Raw genomic sequence first — 26,870 nt, 5'->3', positions numbered from 1 at the left:
ACCAAGGGGTAGGTGTAGGGAGCGTTTTGCCTTAACCTTTGCCCTTTGCCCTTTGACCTCCATCTTCCCCTTTCTCCTCCCCTCTCCTTTTTACCCCACCACACCTTAGACCTTCCCCAAGTCTCCCCTCACTCTCTACATCCTTCCCCATCCTCCTCTCGTCCTCCCTTATCCTTCCCAGCTCCCGCCCTCCTTCCTCCTCCCCTCCTTCCCTGTCCTCACCGTCTCCCTCCCTCCTTCCTCCTCTCGTCCTCGGCGTTTCCCTCCTTCCTCCTCCCTCCCTCCCTTGTCCTCGACGTTTCCCTCCCTCCTTCCTCCTCCCGTCCTCCCTTGTCCTCACCATCTCCCTCCCTCCTTCCTCCACCCCTCCTTCCCTGTCCTCACCGTCTCCCACCAGCTGCAGCAGGGCCAGGTCGAGGGGGCGTTTCCAGCGGGAGTTCTTGTGCAGGGCGATACCGTAGCCTGTGGTGGCAAATACCTTCCCAGAGCCTATGGTCATCACCTTTGACAAGCAAACATCAATCAATCAATCAAGCAAGCAACTACTCATTCACTCAATCACTCACTCACTCACTCACTCCCTCACTCACTCACCCAACCAATCAACCAAGCAATACATCACATTTTGTATTGCTATTTTCACAAATGCACAATCCGCTATCTAGCTGACAATAAAACACAATAAAGGAGTAAATAGATAGAACACATCAAGTCAAACTTGTCTGGTCATCACCTTACAACCCTCGTCTTTCCTGGCCATGTAGTTCAACACAGCTGCATCGTAGATAAAGGCATCCAACTTCCTGTAGAGAGAGCGGGGGAGTTAAAGAGTTAATAGAACAGAGGGATGGGGTAGAGAAAGAGAAAGGCAAGAGTTGAGAGAGTGAAAGAGATCTGAAGTTAGAACGAGAGAGAGGGAGGAGAAAGGGAGAACGTGCCAAAGAGAGTGAAACATGAAGAGAGTGAAAGAGAGAGGGGATGGAAGGTGGAGAGAGAAGGATTTATACAGTACTGTGAGAAAAGAGATGGGAGGAGAGAGAGAGGGAAAGAAGATTTACACACTTCAGGGGCAAAAGACACATGGGGGAGAGAGATAGAGAGTGATGAGGATTATAAAGTTTAGCACAAACACACCGAGAGAACACACAGGGGAGGAAATAACCAGAGAGAGAGAGAGAGAGAGAGAGAGAGAGAGAGGGGGGGGGGAGGGCATATATTAAAGAAAGGAAAGAAAAAAATGATGGAGAGATAAAGAGAGGCTGAGGTGGAACGAAAGAGAGAGAGAGAAGATGGGTGAGAGAGGAAGACAGAGGGAGCGACAGAGAGTATCTCATTCCCAGCACATTAACAGTGTTCTATAAATGGGGTGGCGAGGCAATCGGGGAGAGATGATGACAGGGGCTTAGTGACAGTAAACTGTAAGGATTATACAACCCAGCAGACATATGATGCAGATTTAACAAGAGAGGAAGAGGGAAAAGAGGAGAGGTATGCAGAGAGAAGGAGAGGAGAGGGTAGAGAGATGCGGAGAGGAGAGGGTAGGGGAGAGGGATGCAGAGAGAAGGAGAAGAGAGGGTAGAGGAGAGGAGAGGAGAGGGATGGAGAGAGAAGGAGAGGAGAGGGTAGAGGAGAGGGATGCAGAGAGAAGGAGAGGAGAGGGTAGAGGGGAGAGATGGAGAGAGAAGGAGAGGAGAGGGTAGAGGAGAGAGATGGAGAGAGAAGGAGAGGAGAGGGTAGAGGAGATGGATGGAGAAAGAAGGAGAGGAGAGGGTAGAGGAGAGGGATGCAGAGAGAAGGAGAGGAGAGGGTAGAGGAGAGAGAGAAGGAGAGGAGAGGGTAGAGGAGATGGATGGAGAAAGAAGGAGAGGAGAGGGTAGAGGAGAGGAGAGGAATGGAGAGAGAAGGAGAGGAGAGGGTAGAGGAGATGGATGCAGAGAGAAGGAGAGGAGAGGGTAGAGGAGAGGGATGGAGAGAGAAGGAGAGGAGAGGGTAGAGGAGAGGGATGCAGAGAGAAGGACAGGAGAGGGTAGAGGAGAGGGATGCAGAGAGAAGGAGAGGAGAGGGTAGAGGAGAGGGATGGAGAGAGAAGGAGAGGAGAGGGTAGAGGAGATGGATGCAGAGAGAAGGACAGGAGAGGGTAGAGGAGAGGGATGCAGAGAAAAGGAGAGGAGAGGTTAGAGGAGAGGGATGTAGAGAGAAGGACAGGAGAGGGTAGAGGAGAGGGATGGAGAGAGAAGGAGAGGAGAGGGTAGAGGAGAGGGATGGAGAGAGAAGGACAGGAGAGGGTAGAGGAGACAGATGGAGAGAGAAGGACAGGAGAGGGTAGAGGAGAGAGATGGAGAGAGAAGTAGAGAAGAGGGTAGGGTAGAGGAGAGGGATGGAGAGAGAAGGAGATGAGAGGGTAGAGGAGAGAGATGGAGAGAGAAGGACAGGAGAGGGTAGAGGAGAGAGATGGAGAGAGAAGGACAGGAGAGGGTAGAGGAGAGAGATGCAGAGAGAAGGAGAGGAGAGGGTAGAGGAGAGGAATGCAGAGAGAAGGACAGGAGAGGGTAGAGGAGAGGGATGGAGAGAGAAGGACAGGAGAGGATAGAGGAGAGGGATGGAGAGAGATGGAAAGAGAAGGAGAGGGTAGAGGAGAGGAATGGAGAGAGAAGGAGAGGAGGGGGGAGTATTTTACTGTTTCTGTAATATAGAGTGGGACAGAGAGGAAGTTTACGGGTGAGAAGTTTTAGGGTGAGAGGTTGATATTGTGAGAGTGAAGTTTAGGAGAAAGAGTGAGAGTGAGGGGATCATCCCATAGACATAGTTCAGATCCCAGAGGGGACAGAAAGAAAGACAGACCCAGTCTTGAGGTTGTTAATGGCGTCTTCCACCCCTCTCTGGTTATATTTGACCATGTAATGGTGCATGCCAGGGTAGTTACTGCGGATGTTCTTCTCTGTACTCCCGTTGGGCACCGTGCCAAACTTCAGAGGGGGGTACTGCTCTGTGGGGTGCTGGAACTGAAAGAGAGGTGAGAAAGGTGAATTTGAGTTGGGCTAAACATCCCTATTTTATGAAGAAACGCCTATATGCGCCTATTGTGCGGCTATATTTAAATAGAGAGGGGAGAAGCCTGTGCTTTGCTACAGTACAAGGAAGTATATTTTTTCTACATCAGAGAACCATAGAGACCAAACTACATAAACAGTATGAATCCAGTTGTAAAATAAATGTATCTGTAGCCATGTCCAATCACCATAACACTGAGCAGTATCACTACAACAAAGTATTGACCATAAAGCACTGAGCTGTAATAGACCATGACAATACACTCAACATCAAGCTATCATATTCAACCAAAACATTGAACATCAGAAAGCAGAGAGAGAGGAAGAGAGAGAGAGAGAGCGAGAGAGAGAGAGAGAAAGAGAGAGAGAGAGAGGGGGGAGAGGAGAGGAGGGAGCCTGGACATCAATGTGTGCTTGCAAGTGAAATTTATGTTAAACTGAACATATTTTTAAATATTGGTACATCAGAATCGAACCCTTACCTATAACCCTTACCTATAACCCTTACCTATAACCAGTACCTATAACCCTTACCTATAACCCTTACCTATAACCCGTACCTATAACCCTTACCTATAACCCTTACCTATAACCCTTACCTATAACCCTTACCTATAACCCTTACATACATGAAGCGCACATTTTGGCACTTGCTGTATGACTGATGAGGAAGTCCATATTGCAAATGTACGGTCCCTTACTAGACGTCCGCAAACGTTTGTAAAATTGGCGGACAGCGGCGGGCCGTGCACCGGGGACGGATCTTCCGGGAAGTCATCGAACGAAGTCTCTCGGATGTTCGGTTTCCGTTTTATAAAATGTTCACATTTTGGTCATTTTTCACCTGTCCCAGAAAATACCAGTAGAGGGCGAATGGATCATATTGCAAATGTACAAAACATCACCAATCACGATGTGGCCTTTTCTCCTAAACGGAAAAGACTACGAATACAAAACTTGGTGAGCATAGGTTTGGCATAATGGGCAGTTGGCCCCGGACAAGATGGAGTCGAGGCCTCAACGCTTTTTGAGTTAAGGCCATTTTTATGGGATTAAAGGTCAAAAATGAAAATAGAGCGCTAATTTGACCATTTCACGTCAAAGTACATGAGCCTACGGTGTCAGGAAAAAAAGAACCAGACATTTATCTATCGTCATTTAAGAGAAATCGTACAATGTACAATTGGTGATGTTCAAAAAAACGAATTAAAAAAAGTTACAGATCCAGTTGTATCCGTTAAGGCAGGTTTCGGAGCTCTGCAAGATTTCTGTGATTTTCTGTGATTTTCTGAAATAACACAAACTCATTCAACCCTCTGTAAATAAGTCAGTTCTTAACCTGTTTGGGATAGGGGGCAGTATTTTCACGGCCGGAAAAAAACGTACCTGATTTAATCTGGTTACTACTCCTGCCCAGAAACTAGAATATGCATATAATTAGTAGATTTGGATAGAACACACTCTAAAGTTTTTAAAACTGTTTGAATGGTGTCTGTGAGTATAACAGAACTCATATGGCAGGCCAATACCTGAGAAGATTCTATACAGGAAGTGCCCTGTCTGACAATTTGTTCTCCTTCTAGGGCATCTCTATCAAAAATACAGCATCTCTGCTGTAATGTGACATTTTCTAAGGCTTTCATTGGCTCTCAGAAGGCGCCAGAAAGTGGAATGAGAGCTCTCCAGTCTCTGGGCGAAAAACAGCAGGAGTTTTTGTGAGTGGTCCGCTGAGAACAATGACACTTGAGTGCACGTGCACGAGACGACTACATGTTTTTCTTTCAGTGTTTGAATGAATACAACGTTGCCCGGTTGGAATATTATCGCTACTTTACGAGAAAAATAGCATAAAAATTGATTTTAAACAGCGTTTGAAATGCTTCCAAGTACGGTAATGGAATATTTAGAATTTTTTTGTCACGAAATGCGCCCGCGCGTCACCCTTCGGATAGTGACCTCAACGCACGAACAAAACGGAGCTATTTCAATATAACTATGGATTATTTGGAACCAAAACAACATTTGTTGTTGAAGTAGAAGTCCTGGGAGTGCATTCTGACGAAGAACAGCAAAGGTAATCCAATTTTTCTTGTAGTAAATCTGAGTTTGGTGAGGGCCAAACTTGGTGGGTGTCAAATTAGCTAGCCATGATGGCCGGCCATATGTACTCAGAATATTGCAAAATGTGCTTTCGCCTAAAAGCTATTTTTAAATCTGACACCGCGATTGCATAAAGGAGTTCTGTATCTATAATTCTTAAAATAATTGTTATGTTTTTTGTGAACGTTTATCATGAGTAATTTAGTAAATTCACCAAAACTTTGCAGTGGGTATGCTAGTTCTGAACATCACATGCTAATGTAAAAAGCTGGTTTTTGATATAAATATGAACTTGATTGAACAAAACATGCATGTATTGTATAACATAATGTCCTAGGAGTGTCATCTGATGAAGATCATCAAAGGTTAGTGCTGCATTTAGCTGTGGTTTTGGTTTTTGTGACATAAATGCTTGCTTTGAAAATGGCTGTGTGATTATTTTTGGCAGGGTACTCTCCTGACCTAATCTAATGTTTTGCTTTCGCTGTAAAGCCTTTTTGAAATCGGACAATATGGTTAGATTAACGAGACTCTTGTCTTTAAAATGGTGTAAAATAGTCATATGTTTGAGAAATTGAAGTTATAGCATTTTTGAGGTATTTGTATTTCGCGCCACGCGATTCCACTGGCTGCTGACTAGGGTGGGAAGTTAATTCAACCTGAAGCCTATGTGGGTTATGAATGCCTTATGAACCTGTCTTCGATGACAATCCATCAGGCTACTGTGAGGTCTACCTGTGTCGATTCTAAGGTTCCTGGAGCAACCGGAAGTTGTTAAAAACACCCTAAAGGTGTTTTGATATAACCAACCTGCAGATTGTGAAAATTACTCAATTGAACCCTGTTAATTCAGTCAATTCTTAACCTGTCAAGGTATAGGGGGCAGTATTTTCGATTTCGGATGAAAAGCGTGCCCAGAGTAAACGGCCTAATACTCGGGCCCAGAGTCAAATATTTGACTATTATTAGTAGATTTGGATAGAAAACACTCTGAAGTTTCTAAAACTGTTTGAATGGTGTCTGTGAGTATAACAGAACTCATATGGCAGGCAAAAACCTGAGAAAATTACAACCAGGAAATGAAAATCTGGTGCCTGTAGTTTTTTAAAGTCATTGCCAATCGAACACACAGTGAGTTAGGGTTCATTTTGCACTTCCTAAGGCTTCCACTAGATGTCAACAGTCTTTAGAAAGTTGTTTGAGGCGTCTATGATGAACAGAGACCGAACAAGAAGGCTGGGAAGTTGGTGACCCAGGGAAGGACATCAGTTCATTGGCGCGCATTCACGTGAGGTGGTAGCTCTGTTCCAAACCGTTTTTCAAGACAATGGAATCGTCTGGTTGGAATATTACTGAATTTTCACGTTCTAAAGGCCCTAAAGATTGATGCTTTACAACGTTTGACATGTTTGAACGAATGTAAATAGATCTTTTTTTGACTTTTCATCGTGACATTTTCCTCGCGCATCCTACATTTTGAGTAGCAAACAACATGGAGTTATTTGGACATAGATTATGAACACACAATAAAACAACATTTATTGTGGACCTGGGATACCTGGAAGTGCCTTCTGATGAAGGTTATTAAAGGTAAGTGAATATTTGTAATGCTATTTATGCATTTAGATGACTCCAAAATGGCTGGTATCTGTAATTGCCTGATGTATTTTTCTGAGCGCAGTACTCAGATTATTGCAAAGTGTGCTTTCCCAGTAAAGTTATTTCGAAATCTGTCAATGCGGTTGCATTCAGGAGATGTTAACCTATAATTCTTTGAATAACAGTTTCATATTTTATCAACGTTTATAGTTTTGGGGGAAATACATTTTCTGAACTTCACGCGCCAATGTAAAATGGGGTTTTTGGATATAAATATGAACTTGATAGAACAAAAAATGCATGTATTGTCTAACATAATGTCCTAGGAGTGTCATCTGATGAAGATTGTCAAAGGTTAGTGCATAATTTTAGCTGATTTTCTGCTTTTGGTGACGCTTGTCCTTGCATTGAAAATGGCTGTGTGTAATTTTTTGTCTATGTACTGTCCTAACATAATCTAACTTTATGCTTTCACCGTAAAGCCTTTTTGAAATCGAACAACGTGGTTGGATTAAGGAGATGTGTATCTATAAAATGGTGTAAAATAGTTGTATGTTTGAAAAATTTGAATTATGACATTTTGTTGTTTTCGAATTTGGCGCTCAGATTTTTCACTGGCTGCACGGTGGAGCCTCAAAAAGTTAACGTAAAGACTTAAAACTCAGGATTCTGTGAAAGCCTACCCCAATGACAACATGTGTCGATTCTAACCTTCCTGTGCCAACCGGAAGTGCCTTAATTTGGGCTCATTGTAGCTGTTTGAAGGGTTAAAAAGTCACATCTTTCCAAAACTTCATATGTGTGACTAGGTAACCCTCATGAACTGTAAATCAGTCATTTATCCCATCAGATTTCCAAGAAAAACTCACACACACACACACACACACACAGCTAGGACGGAGTGACACAGTGTGGGGCTTAGAGACACACAAAGCCCGCAATAGTTACCTTTGTTCAAACTATCAAAGAACCGTCAGACCTAGAGCTCTGAAACTTTAGAAACCTGTTCTAGAGCTCAAGTCGATAGTGCACGGTGAGTTATGTGGCTCTAGAAGGTTCTCAGACCGAGAAACAGCCTCATACATTTGCAATATCTTCAATTAATTTTGACCATCACGAAAATGACGACATTTAGAAATGTCCCAGAGTCGCAAGGCTAGGTGCATTCAAACCACCTCTGCCCGTAGAGACGGACCCCAACGTTTCTGTCCGATAGCTCATTCAAGGACCCCGTAGCAACGCCCTAAAAAAGTGGATTTTCAGCAACAATTAAGGTCGCTGCTTGGGCTCCAAATGACCTATCGAACCGAAACTTGGGATTCGGGGTCGCCTCATCTAGGCCTACACATAAAACCAGAGCTGGACCCGCAGCTAGAACGTAACTACATGTTTTACATTTTTATTATGGTTTAATCTGAAGGCGCTGTGAATTATGGGCCTGCTCTGATATATGTGATAGTTGGCTTCTAAACGAGTTGGAAAAAGTGGGTTTGGTGTCAGATGGTATCAGTTTGGTGCCACAATGATATCTAATTGACTGATGGATGCTGACTTGCTGGATGGCTTTTGTACATTTGCAATATGTTTAAACAGTGATAGACCATCACCAAAATGAAATCAGTAGGGGGCGCCCCTAGTCATTTTGGACGTTTTTTTTTAAAAATCATTAAAAAAACGACAGAGTCCCACTTCTCTCATGTCACCATCGAGCGATGGAGAGGAACCACTAGCACTGCCCGGCCATCTCGAGTTCATCGGGCCAGTCAATTTTACATTTTTGCAGTATTTTTGAGCATGTCAAATTTGTGATGGTAATGGTCATTTTGGACGTTTTTCAAAAAATCGTTAAAAAACAAGTCAACAGAGTCCCACTTCTCCCTCATCATACATGACAAATAGACCATCTAGGTTGATTCATGGCTTAACTTGGGCTATATATCATTTGGGCAGTATAAATGCCATTTGGACATGGTTCACTGACTTTTGGGTTTGGAAACCGACTTCCTATGATCGAACATGGCAAATGGACAAACATCCTGATTTGGCACATTCAATACTTTCATGTTGCAGTTGGACATTTCTTATGGTATTTGGCAAAAAAAAGAAAAAAAAGTTACTTTTGACTTCGACTTTTGACTTCCTATGAAATCATGTTGCAAATGGACAAAACATATGCCTTATGTACAAGCAAAAAATAAATAAATAATTATGTCAATAAAATATGACAAAAGTATTTTCATACAGTTCTTATACATGTGTAATTGACAAAAAAATCGAAAGAATTTCGAAAAACGGTCCAGAAAGCACTTTAAGGGGGTGATAAGTTTTTAAAAAATATTTCTTTTTTCAAAATTTGATTCTTGGGTCTTGATTTGTGTTACATTTGCAATAAGAAAATCCACGGTGGAGCGCGTTCGCCATCTATTGGATATCTGCTGTGATTTGGCACATTCAATACTTTCATACATGTATAATTGACAAAAGAATTGACATTTCAAAAAAATTCAAAAATAATGTCAATAAAATATGTCAAAAGTATGTTCATACAGTTCTTATACATGTGTAACTGACAGAAAAAAATCGAAAGAATTTTGAAAAACGGTCCAGAAAGCACTTTTTTAAGGGGGTGATAAGTTTTCGAATTTTTTTTCACTTTTTCAAAATTTGACTCTTGGGACTTGACTTGTGTTATGAAAAAGTTACGGTGGAGCGAGCTCGCCATCTATTGGATTTTTGCGGTGTGACACTTGGCATTTGCCATATGCCATTTGCAATATGATTTAGATGAAACGGCGTCCAAATGAGTGGTATTGTACATCGTGTGTATGTTTCGTACAGTGCCAATATGTTCTCATTCATTTTTGTCCATTTCATGGGGGTCTTCCCTTACCTACCTCCTATAACCCGTACCTACTATAACCCTTACCTATAACCCGTAACTATAACCCTTACCTATAACCCTTACCCACTTTACAAAAAAACACACCATCATTCTTCTATGTTTACCTTTTTGTCTGAGAGTCCAGAGACAGTGTCTATGTACTCCTCCTGGATCATGAAGGCAGCCAGGTTGGCTGTGTAGGAAGCCAGGAAGATGACAGCGAAGAAGGCCCAGATCAGCACCATGATCTTACTGGTGGTTCCTCTGGGGTTCTCCACCGGGACCGAGTTATTGAACACAATGGCCCACAGCAACCATACAGACTTTCCTATGGTGAACGTAGAGCCTCCTGCCTCTGGATGGAGAGAGGGAGATAAGGATAGAGGGAGAGGGGGGTGGGGGGAGAGCAGGGTTGGGGCAGAGAGGGAGTTTGGTGGGGTGGGGTGGGGTATGAGGGAGAGAGAGAGAGAGAGGGAGGACGTGAGGGAAAAGTAGGAGGAGAGTGCCTCACTGGAAAAGTATGAGTGCATCCAGGCAATAGTCCTCTCAATAGAACTTTAAATGAAGGCCTGCAGTGTTAAAGGGATACCAGCATGCTAGCAGATACCAATAGACTTCCAGTCATTGCTCTAACGCTAGTTCGTATTGGCTCGCGAAACCACCTCTAACTTCCTTCATACTGGACACAGAGACATACAAATAGTATCCATCAGTTAATCTGACTTTGGGGAAGTGGATAAAGGGAGTCGTTGGCAAAATCCGAATATCAGTCTCCCTTTAATACACTCAATAGTGGACAAACCAGTGCTATAGTTTAGGACTCATCAACAATAGTGTTTTCAACCCATTTTACTGTATATAACACTCTAAGCAACGTTATGGACAATATTGTTCCACTCAAGATGAAGTAAATATCCAAAACCCCTGGAATGACTGATCCATGCCTTATGATAAGGTATTGGTACTGAACTTGTTTTTAGCGTACATTCTTGTGTTTTATTTCCTGTTTTTATTTGATCTAAACTAGTATTGACTCCATGCTCTTTTTAAGATCCTATTTTGGATTTTCTATTTCTTTACCTTTGGTATTGAACACTGCATTGATGATGAAGAGCTTTAAAGTAAGCATTTCACTGTACTGTTTACACCTGTTGAATCCCATGCACGTGACATATAAACTTTGATTTGATATAAGTAAATAATACCTTGCGGATTCCCTCTCAAGCACTTTCAATAAATATTGAACACCACCGCTTTCAACACTGAGATGTAATCATACACTTAATTTCACCACTCATGGTCCAATCTTCACCAAGATCAAACACTAGAACCCTTATTTTAAATGACAGGAAAAAGGGATGAGAGATAAGAGAGATGAAGGGAATGTGTGAGAGGAGGACAGAGGTAAAATATGTACAGCGCAGCAGTCATGCTGTAAAAGATTGGAGAGAGAGAGAGAGAGAGAGAGAGAGAGGGAGAGAGAGAGAGAGAGAGAGAGAGAGAGAGAGAGGGAGAGAGAGAGAGAGAGGAAAATAGAGAGAGAGAGGGAGAGAGAGAGGGAGAGAGAGAGAGAGAGAGAGGAAAATAGAGAGAGAGAGGGAGAGAGAGAAAGAGAGAGAGAGACCTAAGAGAGAGAAGGAGAGAGAGCGTGGAGGTATCGGACAGAGGCGGGAAGCATACCGAATATGGCAGCGGTGCAAACTGCACTGCTAAATAATATATGTCTGCTTCAATATTAAACATATAGAGCTGCAATGCAACATATGAGAGAAAGTATTGGTTTCCATCCTCTGATACACACACTTTCATACCAATCTATTTTTCTGCAGTGATACTTGATTGACTGACCAACCAACATCGTCAACAACAACAACAACAGCACAAACAAGGCATGGAAATGTCCTGTGGTGATGGACATGTACATCAGACAAACACTGTGTAGGTAGGGTATTCTGGAATGTTCTGTCACTTGATCTATGAGACACTGAACATATAGAACAACTATATGGAATTGTGTATCCATTCAGTCACCTAGGAAACAACATGGCTACCAAACATGGACCCAGCATATCCTCTTTCTAATGGAACTCTGTCACTTACTCTTTCCGCTGGAAAGGCTGCGGTTGTAGCCGACTGGACTGAAGAACTCAAATATGAAGACGGTCACAGCCACCACGGTCAGGCACATGACGAACATCATCACCCACACTGCTGGACTGTAGGGCTCTGAGGGAGAGGAGAGGAGAGGAGAGATCAACAAAGACATTCAGTATAAACACAACTTAGAACACTTTAATAACTCTACCTACATGTACATATTACCTCAACTAACCTGTACCCCCTTAGAACACTTTAATTACTCTACTTACGTGTACATATTACCTCAACTAACCTGTACCCCCTTAGAACACTTTAATAACTCTACTTATGTGTACATATTACCTCAACTAACCTGTACCCCCTTAGAACACTTTAATAACTCTACCTACATGTACATATTACCTCAACTAACCTGTACCCCCTTAGAACACTTTAATAACTCTACCTACATGTACATATTACCTCAACTAACCTGTACCCCCTTAGAACACTTTAATAACTCTACCTACATGTACATATTACCTCAACTAACCTGTACCCCTTCAGAAATGTAATAACTCTACTTATGTGTACATATTACCTCAACTAACCTGTACCCCCTTAGAACACTTTAATAACTCTACCTACATGTACATATTACCTCAACTAACCTGTACCCCCTTAGAACACTTTAATAACTCTACCTACATGTACATATTACCTCAACTAACCTGTACCCCCTTAGAACACTTTAATAACTCTACCTACATGTACATATTACCTCAACTAACCTGTACCCCCTTAGAACACTTTAATAACTCTACCTACATGTACATATTACCTCAACTAACCTGTACCCCCTTAGAACACTTTAATAACTATACCTACATGTACATATTACCTCAACTAACCTGTACCCCCACACACTGACTCTGTACCTGTACCCCCACACACTGACTCTGTACCTGTACCCCCACACACCGACTCTGTACCGGTACTCCCACACGCTGACTCTGTACTCACTGACTCTGTACCTGTACCCCCACACACTGACTCTGTACCTGTACACCCACACATTGATTCTGTACCTGTACCCCCACACACCGACTCTGTACCGGTACCCCCACACGCTGACTCTGTACTCACTGACTCTGTACCTGTACCCCTACACATTGACTCTGTACCTGTACCCCCACACACCGACTCTGTACCGGTACCCCCACACGCTGACTCTGTACTCACTGACTCTGTACCTGTACCCCTACACATTGACTCTGTACCTGTACCCCCACACACCGACTCTGTACCGGTACCCCCACACGCTGACTCTGTACTCACTGACTCTGTACCCCTACACATTGACTCTGTACCTGTACCCCCACACACTGACTCTGTACCTGTACCCCCACACATTGACTCTGTACCTGTACCCCCACACATTGACTCTGTACCTGTACCCCCACACATTGACTCTGTACCTGTACCCCTACACAACACTTTTGAATTGGGAGAGGGGAAGCTGATCCTAGATCTGTGCATAAGGTTCATTTACATTTTAGTCATTTAGCAGACTGTCTTATCCAGAGCTACTTACAGTTAGCGCATTCATCTTAAGATAGCTAGGTGGGACAACCACACATCACTGTCATTGTAAGTACACTTTTCCTCAATAAAGTAGCTATCAGCAAAGTCAGAGCTAGATAGGGAGGGGGTGGAGAGTCATGCAAGTGGGAATTTAATTTCTACCTGGACCATCAAAAATGTCCAGATTAACTTCAACCTCATCAGTCATCAGTTCCTTCACTCACCCAGGAAGGCAGAGGGTGAGACGGTGCCGTTGCTACGGGAGACCATGACGCTGATGCCCGTCTCCACGAAGGGGACGGAGAAGTCCACGACCTCTGACCTCTCCTCGTTGATGGTGAGAGATCCGATGGCCATGTCTGCTCGCTGTCCCACCACCTGATGGACGGGAGGAGAAACTACAGTCAGAGAGATAGAGGAGTAGACTGGCCTCATAACACATTATAATAGGAGAAACTACAGTCAGAGAGATAGAGGGGTACACTGGCCTCATAACACATTATTATAGGAGAAACTACAGTCAGAGAGATAGAGGGGTACACTGGCCTCATAACACATTATTATAGGAGAAACTACAGTCAGAGAGATAGAGGGGTACACTGGCCTCATAACACATTATTATAGGATAAACTACATTCAGAGAGATAGAGGGGTACACTGGCCTCATAACACATTATTATAGGAGAAACTACAGTCAGAGAGATAGTGTGGTACACTGGCCTCATAACACATTATTATAGGAGAAACTACAGTCAGAGAGATAGAGGGGTACACTGGCCTCATAACACATTATTATAGGATAAACTACATTCAGAGAGATAGAGGGGTACACTGGCCGTATAACACATTATTATAGGAGAAACTACAGTCAGAGAGATAGAGGGGTACACTGGCCTCATAACACATTATTATAGGAGAAACTACAGTCAGAGAGATAGAGGGGTACACTGGCCTCATAACACATTATTATAGGATAAACTACATTCAGAGTGATAGAGGGGTACACTGGCCTCATAACACATTATCATAGGAGAAACTACATTCAGAGATATAGAGAGGTACACTGGCCTCATAACACACTATTATAACACAGGTCTAAAAACAACCCCTATCCTCTTTCGCCTCGTCCATACACCTATAACAGGGTTCCCCAACTGGCGGCCCGCGGCCCGAATTTGGCCTGCATGTGGTTTTATTTGGTCCCCCAAGTCAACAAATGATTTGTATTTCTGTTACAGCCCCCCGACCATCCGCTCAAGAACAAATCGGCCCGAGGCTGAATATACACTGCTCAAAAAAATAAAGGGAACACTTAAACAACACATCCTAGATCTGAATGAAAGAAATAATCTTATTAAATACTTTTTTCTTCACATAGTTGAATGTGCTGACAACAAAATCACACAAAAATAATCAATGGAAATCCAATTTATCAACCCATGGAGGTCTGGATTTGGAGTCACACTCAAAATTAAAGTGGAAAACCACACTACAGGCTGATCCAACTTTGATGCAATGTCCTTAAAACAAGTCAAAATGAGGCTCAGTAGTGTGTGTGGCCTCCACGTGCCTGTATGACCTCCCTACAACGCCTGGGCATGCTCCTGATGAGGTGGCGGATGGTCTCCTGAGGGATCTCCTCCCAGACCTGGACTAAAGCATCCGCCAACTCCTGGACAGTCTGTGGTGCAATGTGGCGTTGGTGGATGGAGCGAGACATGATGTCACAGATGTGCTCAATTGGATTCAGGTCTGGGGAACGGGCGGGCCAGTCCATAGCATCAATGCCTTCCTCTTGCAGGAACTGCTGACACACTCCAGCCACATGAGGTCTAGCATTGTCTTGCATTAGGAGGAACCCAGGGCCAACCGCACCAGCATATGGTCTCACAAGGGGTCTGAGGATCTCATCTCGGTACCTAATGGCAGTCAGGCTACCTCTGGCGAGCACATGGAGGGCTGTGCGGCCCCCCAAAGAAATGCCACCCCACACCATGACTGACCCACCGCCAAACCGGTCATGCTGGAGGATGTTGCAGGCAGCAGAACGTTCTCCACGGCGTCTCCAGACTCTGTCACGTCTGTCACGTGCTTAGCGTGAACCTGCTTTCATCTGTGAAGAGCACAGGGCGCCAGTGGCGAATTTGCCAATCTTGGTGTTCTCTGGCAAATGCCAAACGTCCTGCGCGCTGTTGGGCTGTAAGCACAACCCCCACCTGTGGATGTCGGGCCCTCATACCACCCTCATGGAGTCTGTTTCTGACCGTTTGAGCAGACACATGCACATTTGTGGCCTGCTGGAGGTCATTTTGCAGGGCTCTGGCAGTGCTCCTCCTGCTCCTCCTTGCACAAAGGCGGAGGTAGCGGTCCTGCTGCTGGGTTGTTGCCCTCCTACGGCCTCCTCCACGTCTCCTGATGTACTGGCCTGTCTCCTGGTAGCGCCTCCATGCTCTGGACACTACGCTGACAGACACAGCAAACCTTCTTGCCACAGCTCGCATTGATGTGCCATCCTGGATGAGCTGCACTACCTGAGCCACTTGTGTGGGTTGTAGACTCCGTCTCATGCTACCACTAGAGTGAAAGCACCGCCAGCATTCAAAAGTGACCAAAACATCAGTCAGGAAGCATAGGAACTGAGAAGTGGTCTGTGGTTTCCACCTGCAGAACCACTCCTTTATTGGGGGTGTCTTGCTTATTGCCTATAATTTCCACCTGTTGTCTATTCCATTTGCACAACAGCATGTGAAATTTAGTGTCAATCAGTGTTGCTTCCTAAGTGGACAGTTTGATTTCACAGAAGTGGGATTGACTTGGAGTTACATTGTGTTGTTTAAGTGTTCCCTTTATTTTTTTGAGCAGTATAGTTGATGATCTCTGACCTTTATTAACCTGTCTGACCCTAGATATGGGTTAGCACCTCATGTAGTCTGCTGAATGGGCTACAACACAGTGTAAACACCAGCCACGTGTCTCCTCCTATGCATCGCTTCATCACACAAAGTGAGTTAGCCCCCCCATCTAAATCGAAAACTGCTGTGTCGGCTGATTGAATAAGTGAAATGTTAATCTGCATTAGACACGGCACCTCCTCATTTCAGTGTAAATCAGCGGAAAAGGGGGAGCGAGCAGCAATGCAACACACCTCTGTCAAGTCTCTGGATTAGCTAACTGATCAAAGAACGGCAGGCTTTGAAACCTGATCAAAAGACAGAAATTAGCCTGAGAAAATAAAACGCACTTCACCCTTTGCATGTGAATATAGGTGGATAGACACCATTGGTCCTGGTTCAAGTCATAAAGATGACAGATAAAGAAGAAGTAGAGTAGGGAGTGAGATTGTTTTTGCTGCCATGACAACCAGGCTGTACCAGCGTTCCCCGTGGGACCTGAGGAGGTGCAGCGGGACACTTCCACCAAAAATCACCCCCCTGTCCCGCTCGCTCACAGTGTGTGCCTGTGTGTGTGCTGGTATGTGTGTGGGTGTGCCGGTGTGTGTGTGTGTGTGTGTGTGTGTGTGTGTGTGTGTGTGTGTGTGTGTGTGTGTGTGTGTGTGTGTTCACGTTTGTGTGTGTGTGCAGGACACTTTCCCGAAACAACAGCCCCCTGTTTAGCTCTCAGAGGGCCTGCCAGAAAAAGAGCTGTAATACCCAGGGGGTGTCTGTGACTGTGACCATGTGTCAGTCTGTGTCTATGAGGAAGACAAAGGGCGAAGAGAAAGAGAAAAAACATTGTTTGTATGTTTGTGTGTGTTCATGTGTGCACATGCTTGTCAATGTTGCGTGCGTGCATCCGTGCTTCTGTGTGTTCTGTGTTCTGTGTGTCACTAAGTCACTCTGGATAAGAGCTCCTGCAAAATGAATAAAATGTAAGTGTGGGTAAGTGCGTGCCTGTGTGTATGTACAGTATTTATGTGTGTGTGCATGCACGCTTCTCTCTCTCTGTGTGTGTGTGTGTGTGTGTGTGTGTCTGTTGTTGTGTGTGAGTGTGTGTGTGTGTGTGTGTGTGTGTGTGTGTGTGTGTGTGTGTGTGTGTGTGTGTGTGTGTGTGTGTGTGTGTAATAAACAATGTTTGTCTGTGAGTGCTGGCTGTGGTTAAGTGCCCATAACTCTGTCTGTGACTGATGTGACACCCAGCGTTTAACTGGTTGCCCCGGAGGCAGCAGCATAGGCCAGGGAACGATTGAACATACACAGCCAACAAACACACACACACACACACACACACACACACACACACACACACACACACACACACACACACACACACACACACACACACACACACACACACACACACTCACACACAGCAACAGACACACACACACACACACACAGCAACAGACACACACACACACACTAAGTTAAGCTACAGCAACCTTCACACACACACTGAGGAACAACACAAACACATGCGCAGTGCTACACACATGTACATTCTCATGCAGAGTATATAGTCGTACAACAGTGAAACACACAGAAACAGCAAGCCCGACCTTCCAACCAGGAAGAAAAAACACCTTCCATAAATCATGACCTCTGAACCAGAGGGCCTCAGTCATGTGACCTCACTCTAATCCATCAATCATCAGCCATCCAATCAATCAAATGTTATTTTGTAATGGCAGCAGGCAATGTGCCAAGTCTCAGTGCTCCTCTCCTCTCTGGCTTTGACCTTTTCCCAACAACTATTATGGTCAAGAAGAACTACGTACTGTAGCCTACCAATGTCTAATCAATGTCTAACTAATCATTCACGTTTTACTGACCTCTCCAATCATGCCGTTCCACACTCCATCAATCTTCTTCCCGTGCTTTCCATTGGTCACCAGGTAGAGGTCATAGGTGAAACCTACGATCTTGGCCAATCGTTTGAGGATGTCGATGCAGAAGCCCTTACAGCACTGTTTCTTTGGGGGATCCTGGACAGGAATACTGGAGGGAGGAAGGAAGAGGGAGACGAGGTGCAGGAGAGGAGAGAGAGAGAGAGAGAGAGAGAGAGAGAGAGAGAGAGCAAGAGAGAGAGAGAGAGAGAGAGAGAGAGAGAGAGAGAGAGAGAGAGAAAGAGTGAGTGAGTGAGTGAGTGAGTGAGTGAGTGAGTGAGTGAGTGAGTGAGTGAGTGAATATATAACATTTTAAATATGTTATATTTAAGACAAAGAATGTCTCTCTACCTCAGTCAGGGCCACACTCCATACAGGAAATCCCAGTTATGGATTATGCCTTTAAGTGAGAGTCAAATTGTGCTGCCACATGATAATTGTTCTCATCCTTCCTAGAGGTAGTGAACCGCGAGGCGTGGATCTCTATTGCAGCTCTATTGTGTTCGTGTCCAATTCAACCCCCATATATCTTCAACTGAATCACATATAACCCTATATACCATCTGGGCTCACACTCACCACTACACGATCGAGAAGGATGAGAGGTTATGTGGAGAGTGGAGGGTTAATATGTGATTTGTTTGTGTTCAATACACCATGAAAGTGATTATGTCATATGTTGACACCACGTGATCATTACACTGGAGACACATGATACTATGAAGGTCGATCTGTGAAAAACGACAGTTACATTTTGCTGATGTGTTTGGCTCCAGGGGGGTCTTGTTGCCACTGTACTGTATGTGTGTCACATGGGGATGACCCGTATTTTACTGTGTCCTCCAAGACCCTGGACAGTCCCCTGATGAAGTGCCCCGGGGTAAGGAATGTATTTTATTGTGTATTGGACAGGAACATAATTGTCTGATTTGACCCGTCACCCCTGCCTTCTGACCTGGCGTTGAGGGGTCGTCGGCAGGGTACAGAGTCTCTGATGCAGGTGTTGGAGGCGGCGTCAGCCAGCTCCACGATGACAAATGGACGTTCCTCCAGAGTGACCACGCGCAGGTGCTGGGCGCCATCAGGCGGTTGGAGGAACGGACCGTAACGCGACCACGCTGGATAAACCAAATCCAACTTACCGTTCTCCCACATCCCTACCTGGGGAAAGAGAAGGGAGTGGGTTAGACAGGACACACACAAACACACTCCCATCAACTAACCCCTGTCACATCAGTCACAGCTTTCCTGTTTTGCATGTTATTTTGGCATTAATACGTGTCACATATCAGTTTGCAAACAATGTTAAAATAATATATATCATTAAGTTAATAAAGCCGCATATGAACATGGTCTCTTTTTTGTTTTCTTCAGTAAGTCAGCTCCAAAATGCAGGTGTTTCAGCCTAGCTCAGTGCTTTCTGTGGTGGTGGTGGGGCAAGCCAGCAGAAAATATGGAGCGTTGCGCTGTGATTGGCTCAGTGTTCTGTCACTCATGGGAACACACCGCCATGTCTAGAGCTAGAAAATTCTAGCCCCTTGGGTTCTGTCATAGAGTTACATTAGAAGTGCCCATCCAAGAAGGCTCAGGGTCATTGGCCACAGATAAAATGACGTCAAATCACGTTATATCTACTGTAGCTTTGATTGGACTGATCATGTCAACATCATACTTTCAAAATCTTAGGTAGCAGTCATCATCATGAATCACGTCGACAATCTACTGGAAAATCCAGTTTCCAATCTACTGGAAAATCCAGTTTCCAATCTACTGGAAAATCCAGTTTCCAGTTGTTTTGAAAGAATCCAGACAATGACAGACTTTGATGACAAAATTTTCCCACGAAGGGCCGCCGGGCCACCTTCCTGTTCAAGTGAACACAGCACAACAAGGTGAGTCCAAAAATGTCTTGTATGCTGCTCTATAAATGATGTAATATTCCAGGGAGATATGTATACTGTAGCTAAGAAAGTAATACTAAGTGTATGTTGTGTAGTAAGTTGTTAGTGGCCCATGTGCCTCACCCTAATAATTTGGTCTATTTTCACCTATTAATTTCACCTACTGTTTTGACTTGGTGGTGCATATCTAGCCTATAACCTGTTTTTGAGAAATAAAATCATTGAATATTGTAAGAGCTATCCTTCGATTCTGACTTGATGTACAGGGAGAACGCTGTAAGAACGGCCCATATTATGAATTCTGATGCTGTACATTTCAAAAGTGCTGAACAAATAGTTATATTGACTATGTCCGTCCTAGCTCGCTCATTAATGTCATAACCGAAAATAAGCATTGCCTCTTATCCGCTTGTCGTCCGCTTGTGCCATAGTTTGTACTGTACATCTCAATTGTCAGTAGAAACCACATTTGTTTAAGCAAGTCAGCCATATCAGCAATGTTTTTTTAAAAGGCAGTAAATGAGGCTGAATGAACCGTTTCGCTGCCAGACAAGGCTCCGCTGATAGCCAGGCGTAGCAGTGGTAAGGTGTTTGGACTGCTGTTGGGACTCTGCTGGTGGGACAGCTTTATGTAGGCCCTAACAGTGTGTGGGCACTGTTTGTCACCGTGTGCCATCCAGTTTATTGTATTGCACTGTACTGTATGTGAACCAGTGAGTAGAGAAACAACAGGTCTGACAGCGTTTCAACCACATCCCCCTCAGACGAAACAGACAGTCAACAGCCAGTCAACAGACAGGAAGAGAACATTCAGACCCAGGATTCTCTCAACCAGACACACACACACACACACACACACACACACACACACACACACACACACACACACACACACACACACACACACACACACACACACACACACACACAGCAGCCAAACCAGGGGTATTGGGATAGCGGTAATCCACACAGAAAGAGCCATAAAGAGTTATTCCAATTTAAGCAATGAGAGACACATAAAGAAGACTTCACACTAGAACTGAACAACAGTGTTCCCTTCAGACGGAGGTCTTTCAACAGATCTAAAGTCTTTGTCTTGCCACTATTGAGTCCAGTGATCTGGAAAAGGAGTACTGTAGCCTGGGATTGAATATAGCGTACCAAGCTGATGTTCTGACTGAATAACTTTAACTACATAAACCAGCCACTAGATCAGCTGCAGGACAGATATATAAAGATTAAGGTTGAGTTCAATAGGAGAAAACAATTAAACGTCCACAAACCTATACGCTCCCAAGAAAAACTGTTCCGTGAAGGTGTACATAAAGAAAACATTCAAACCAAAGATGCTGTCTAAAATAAAATACGATTCTAAAGGAAAAAAAGAGCTCAACAATGTTCAGTACCATAGTGAATGCTTCTGTGCTAGCCTAGCAGTGTTGCTCCCACAGAGGACAGGAGAGCAGTGTTAGTGCTGGGTAATGTTTAGCAGTGTTGCTCCCACAGAGGACAGGAGAGCAGTGTTAGTGCTGGGTAATGTTTAGCAGTGTTGCTCCCACAGAGGACAGGAGAGCAGTGTTAGTGCTGGGTAATGTTTAGCAGTGTTGCTCCCACAGAGGACAGGAGAGCAGTGTTAGTGCTGGGTAATGTTTAGCAGTGTTGCTCCCACAGAGGACAGGAGAGCAGTGTTAGTGCTGGGTAATGTTTAGCAGTGTTGCTCCCACAGAGGACAGGAGAGCATTGTTAGTGCTGGGTAATGTTTAGCAGTGTTGCTCCCACAGAGGACAGGAGAGCAGTGTTAGTGCTGGGTAATGTTTAGCAGTGTTGCTCCCACAGAGGACAGGAGAGCAGTGTTAGTGCTGGGTAATGTTTAGCAGTGTTGCTCCCACAGAGGACAGGAGAGCAGTGTTAGTGCTGGGTAATGTTTAGCAGTGTTGCTCCCACAGAGGACAGGAGAGCAGTGTTAGTGCTGGGTAATGTTTAGCAGTGTTGCTCCCACAGAGGACAGGAGAGCAGTGTTAGTGCTGGGTAATGTTTAGCAGTGTTGCTCCCACAGAGGACAGGAGAGCAGTGTTAGTGCTGGGTAATGTTTAGCACTGTTGCTCCCACAGAGGACAGGAGAGCAGTGTTAGTGCTGGGTAATGTTTAGCACTGTTGCTCCCACAGAGGACAGGAGAGCAGTGTTAGTGCTGGGTAATGTTTAGCAGTGTTGCTCCCACAGAGGACAGGAGAGCAGTGTTAGTGCTGGGTAATGTTTAGCAGTGTTGCTCCCACAGAGGACAGGAGAGCAGTGTTAGTGCTGGGTAATGTTTAGCAGTGTTGCTCCCACAGAGGACAGGAGAGCAGTGTTAGTGCTGGGTAATGTTTAGCAGTGTTGCTCCCACAGAGGACAGGAGAGCAGTGTTAGTGCTGGGTAATGTTTAGCAGTACTCTGCAGTGTTTCTGTGTTCTAAGCCGGAGCTGGGCGCTCCCCTCCCGGGTGCTAGGTAATGGTGCAGTTATTGTAAAGAGAACATTAAATATTCAGTGAGAGCCAACAGCGTGGATGTGCAGAATAGGCATATAGAGGTGTCTTATCCGCTTTGTGTGTGTATGTACGTATGTGTGCGTGTGTGTGTGTGCATCCTGAAAGTTTGTATGTATGTAGGAATATATGCGTGTGTTTGTGTGTGTGTGTGTGTGTGTGGTGTGTGTGTGTATGTGTATGTGTGGTGTGTGTGTGTATGTGTATGTGTGGTGTGTGTATGTGTTTGTGTGGTGTGTGTGTGTATGTGTGTGTGGTGTGTGTGTGGTGTGTGTGTGTGCGGTGTGTGTGTGCGTACTATAAGTCTGTATGTATACAGTATGTAGAAATATAGGAATACGTGTGTGTGTGTGGGGGACTGTATGTGGGTCTGTCTGTGTTTGTGTATGTGTGTGTCTTATCCTGGGTTTGCTCTAAGACTGAGGGGCAGTGCAGAGCTCCTAATTGAAAGGGTTTCAAAGGAAATGGCAGAAGTCAGCATGTTACAACACGCTGAAACTGGACTCTGGTGGACTGTTACAATCAGCAGGAGGCTGAGATCCACCACTGTGTGTGTGTGTGTGTGTGTGTGTGTGTGTGTGTGTGTGTGTGTGTGTGTGCGTGCGTGCGTGCGTGTGTGTGTGTGGTGGAATGTAGATGTGTGGGATGGATGGAAGGAGGTGTGTGTGTTTAACAAAGAGCATTCTGAGCGTCTCCCTCTACACTGATAGTGACAGCGGTAAAACCCTGCAGTATTAAACAGAAAAAGGCACACAGCACATCTCCAACAGGTGACAGGGGCTGGTATTATGGGTTTCTGAACAAAACACAGCTTTATAAAATATGCATGACATGTCAGGAGCGATGTAGTGGGCTACGCATGCACACACACACACACACACACACACACACACACACACACACACACACACACACACACACACACACACACACACCCCAGGGCACGGCGCAGCTACGCTAGCTCCAGGAGCCAGATGCTAATGAGGCAAAGCAGTAAGAGTCATGTCAGGCTAGTTGTCTTTTATGTTCTCTCACGTCCTGCTCAGGTGTTTTCCTTCTAACACCACACACAGGCCACGGCTCAACACGCTGTTGTCTGCCCTTTAAACCAGCCCAACCTTCCAACCAACCAATCAGCCATCCAACCAACCAACCAGGGAGGAGAACAGAGAGGCTGTAGGACAGATGTAGGTTTGCATCACTACATGTAGACTACATTGTTATTTAGCTCCTGTCTGCTGAGCAGCTGGAAGCTAGATGTACCTATGGAAACCTGTCATGGCTAACACCTCTAATATAGGTTGAGGCTAGATGTACCTATGGAAACCTGTCATGGCTAACACCTCTAATACAGGTTGAGGCTAGATGTACCTATGGAATCCTGTCATGGCTAACACCTCTAATATAGGTTGAGGCTAGATGTACCTATGGAAACCTGTCATGGCTAACACCTCTAATACAGGTTGAGGCTAGATGTACCTATGGAATCCTGTCATGGCTAACACCTCTAATATAGGTTGAGGCTAGATGTACCTATGGAAACCTGTCATGGCTAACACCTCTAATACAGGTTGAGGCTAGATGTACCTATGGAAACCTGTCATGGCTAACACCTCTAATATAGGTTGAGGCTAGATGTACCTATGGAAACCTGTCATGGCTAACACCTCTAATACAGGTTGAGGCTAGATGTACCTATGGAAACCTGTCATGGCTACCACCTCTAATATAGGTTGAGGCTAGATGTATCTATGGAAACCTGTCATGGCTACCACCTCTAATACAGGTTGAGGCTAGATGTACCTATGGAAACCTGTCATGGCTAACACCTCTAATATAGGTTGAGGCTAGATGTATCTATGGAAACCTGTTATGGCTAACACCTCTAATATAGGCTGAGGCTAGATGTATCTATGGAAACCTGTTATGGCTAACACCTCTAACATAGGTTGAGGCTAGATGTACCTATGGAAACCTGTCATGGCTAACACCTCTAATATAGGTTGAGGTGTGCTATACACTCACGCTAATTACCAACTGAACATACGTGTCTATTAGCAGGCACTGAGGTAAGCAGCACCAGACAGACAGACAGTCAGTCAGACAGTCAGACAGCCAGTCAGACACACAGTCTCCAGGAGCTGGGATCTGCTGCCATTTAAATGAGAATAAACAACGACCCAATGACCCAACAACCAGAACAGAGCAGCTCCTACTGTAAAGCCTACGTTTGAAGTTTTTACCAACCAAAGACCATCATCCAAGCACACTGCAGCATACCAGAGGACACAAACAGATATAAAGGGAGACTGACTGTCAACTAGTGTATGGAGATTGTACAGTGCTTATGGAGAAATCGGATGTCATTGTTTGAGAATAAAGGGAGAAGTTCAGCTGTCGAGAGAAGTTCGGACAAAGGAAGTAGTGAAAACTGAAACTAGAAGAAAATAACAACCATGGATAACGTGTGTGTGTGTGTGTGTGTGTGTGTGTGTGTGTGTGTGTGTGTGTGTGTGTGTGTGTGTGTGTGTGTGTGTGCGCGTATGCGCGTGCGTGTTGGCTATATTGATCGTCAGCGAGGAGATGCTAAAACTCAAATAAAACTCAAAGAGACAAGAGAAAGTCAACTCACGCAGCAGGAAGAAAGAAAGAGGCCAAACGGTCAGTGGTCAGTCTCTTCCCCTCCTCAGGCACGGATAACCACAGTGAACTTTACATGAACACAAACCTCTGTGACCTGCCCTTGCTTGCTGTTAAGTTAATATTGTGCTTGTTGACAAGGTTTGGCCAGTTCAAGTCACTCTAAATGATTTTCCATTGTACTAATCACCTGGACATCAAAACAACAGGAAATTGAAAAGATAATATCTGCAAATCTGCAACCAAATGGCCCTAAATGGAGCCATGCCTGTCACAGCACAACAACAGGAAGTGATGCCTGTCACAGTCACAACAACAGGAAGTGATGTAAGGTCCTTACATCCTCCCAGCCTTTGCCAGGTGTATAGGAGATGACTTCTAGGACGGGGTTGGCCAGGTAACCGTCACTGTCGAAAGAGTAGTCTCTGCCACCCAACGTGATGTTGTTGAAATACCTGACATTGGGAGACAGGGGGCAGGGTGAGGGGGGAGGGAGAGAGGGAGAGAGGGAGAAAGAGAGTCAGACGGTGCAGTGAGTGAGACTTCTGGGCCACAGATGAACTGCCCCCTCAGATTTATCATGTTAAAAAAAATATGAAGTAAAATTTTCTTCTGTAATTCTACTAACCACCTAGACATTTTATGAAATTGGCTTTAGCTAGCCCAGATAGGTTCTCAATCTCATAACTAGCTCCCAAGAAGCCATTTCAGGCTGTTCATCAAGTTAAGCTAGCTTACCTAACTATCTTAGCTGGCACGCCTGCTGGCAAGGTTGACAGACTTTAGAAAAGCAAGCAATTACTAAATGTACTGAACCCACACATTCCTTTCAATTTAAGCAAAGATGCATAGAAGCATATTTAGTTTCTTTAAAAAAAACACCATTCAGGAGGATACAGACAGCTCAAGAGGTATGCTTAGATACTGTATGCATAAATATATATAGAGTTGAAGTCTGAAGTTTACATACACCTTAGCCAAATACATTCCCTGTCTTAGGTCAGTTAGGATCACCACTTTATTTTAAGAATGTGAAATGTCAGAATAATAGTAGAGAATGATTTACTTCAGCTTTTATTTCTTCCATCACATTCCCAGTCGGTCAGAAGTTTACATACACTCAATTAGTATTTGGCAGCATTGCCTTTAAATTGTTTAACTTGGGTCAAACGTTTCGGGAAGCCTTCCACAAGCTTTCCACAATAAGTTGTGTGAATTTTGGCCCATTCCTCCAGACAGAGCTGGTGTAACTGAGTCAGGTTTGTAGGCCTCCTTGCTCACACACGCTTTTTCAGTTCTGCCCACACATTTTCTATAGGATTGAGGTCAGGGTTTGTGATGGCCACTCCAATACCTTGACTTTGTTGTCCTTATGCTATTTTGCCACAACTTTGGAAGTATGCTTGGGGTCATTGTCCATTTGGAAGACCCATTTGTAACCAAGCTTTAAATTCCTGACTGAGGTCTTGAGGTGTTGCTTCAATATAGCCATATCATTTTCCATCCTCATGATGCCATCAATTTTGTGAAGTGCAACATCCCCTCCTGCAGCAAAGCACCCCCACAACATGATGCTGCCACCCCCGTGCTTCACGGTTGGGATGGTGTTCTTCGGCTTGCAAGCCTCCCCATTTTTTCTCCAAATATAACGATGGTCATTATGGCCAAACAGTTCTATTTTTGTTCCATT

At 44.5% G+C, this 26,870-nt stretch overlaps 1 pseudogene; it reads right to left on the bottom strand.

Annotated features, from left to right (window-relative positions):
* The window catches only part of LOC115176452 (glutamate receptor ionotropic, NMDA 2D-like), a 77,204-nt pseudogene that overhangs the window by 29,495 nt on the left and 20,839 nt on the right, over positions 1 to 26,870 (bottom strand).

This window comes from Salmo trutta, chromosome 37 (genome assembly GCF_901001165.1).
Source record: "Salmo trutta chromosome 37, fSalTru1.1, whole genome shotgun sequence".
Taxonomy (NCBI): domain Eukaryota; kingdom Metazoa; phylum Chordata; class Actinopteri; order Salmoniformes; family Salmonidae; genus Salmo; species Salmo trutta.
The sequence above is the reverse complement of the archived record's forward strand: the minus strand, read 5'-3'. Positions and strand labels throughout refer to the sequence as shown.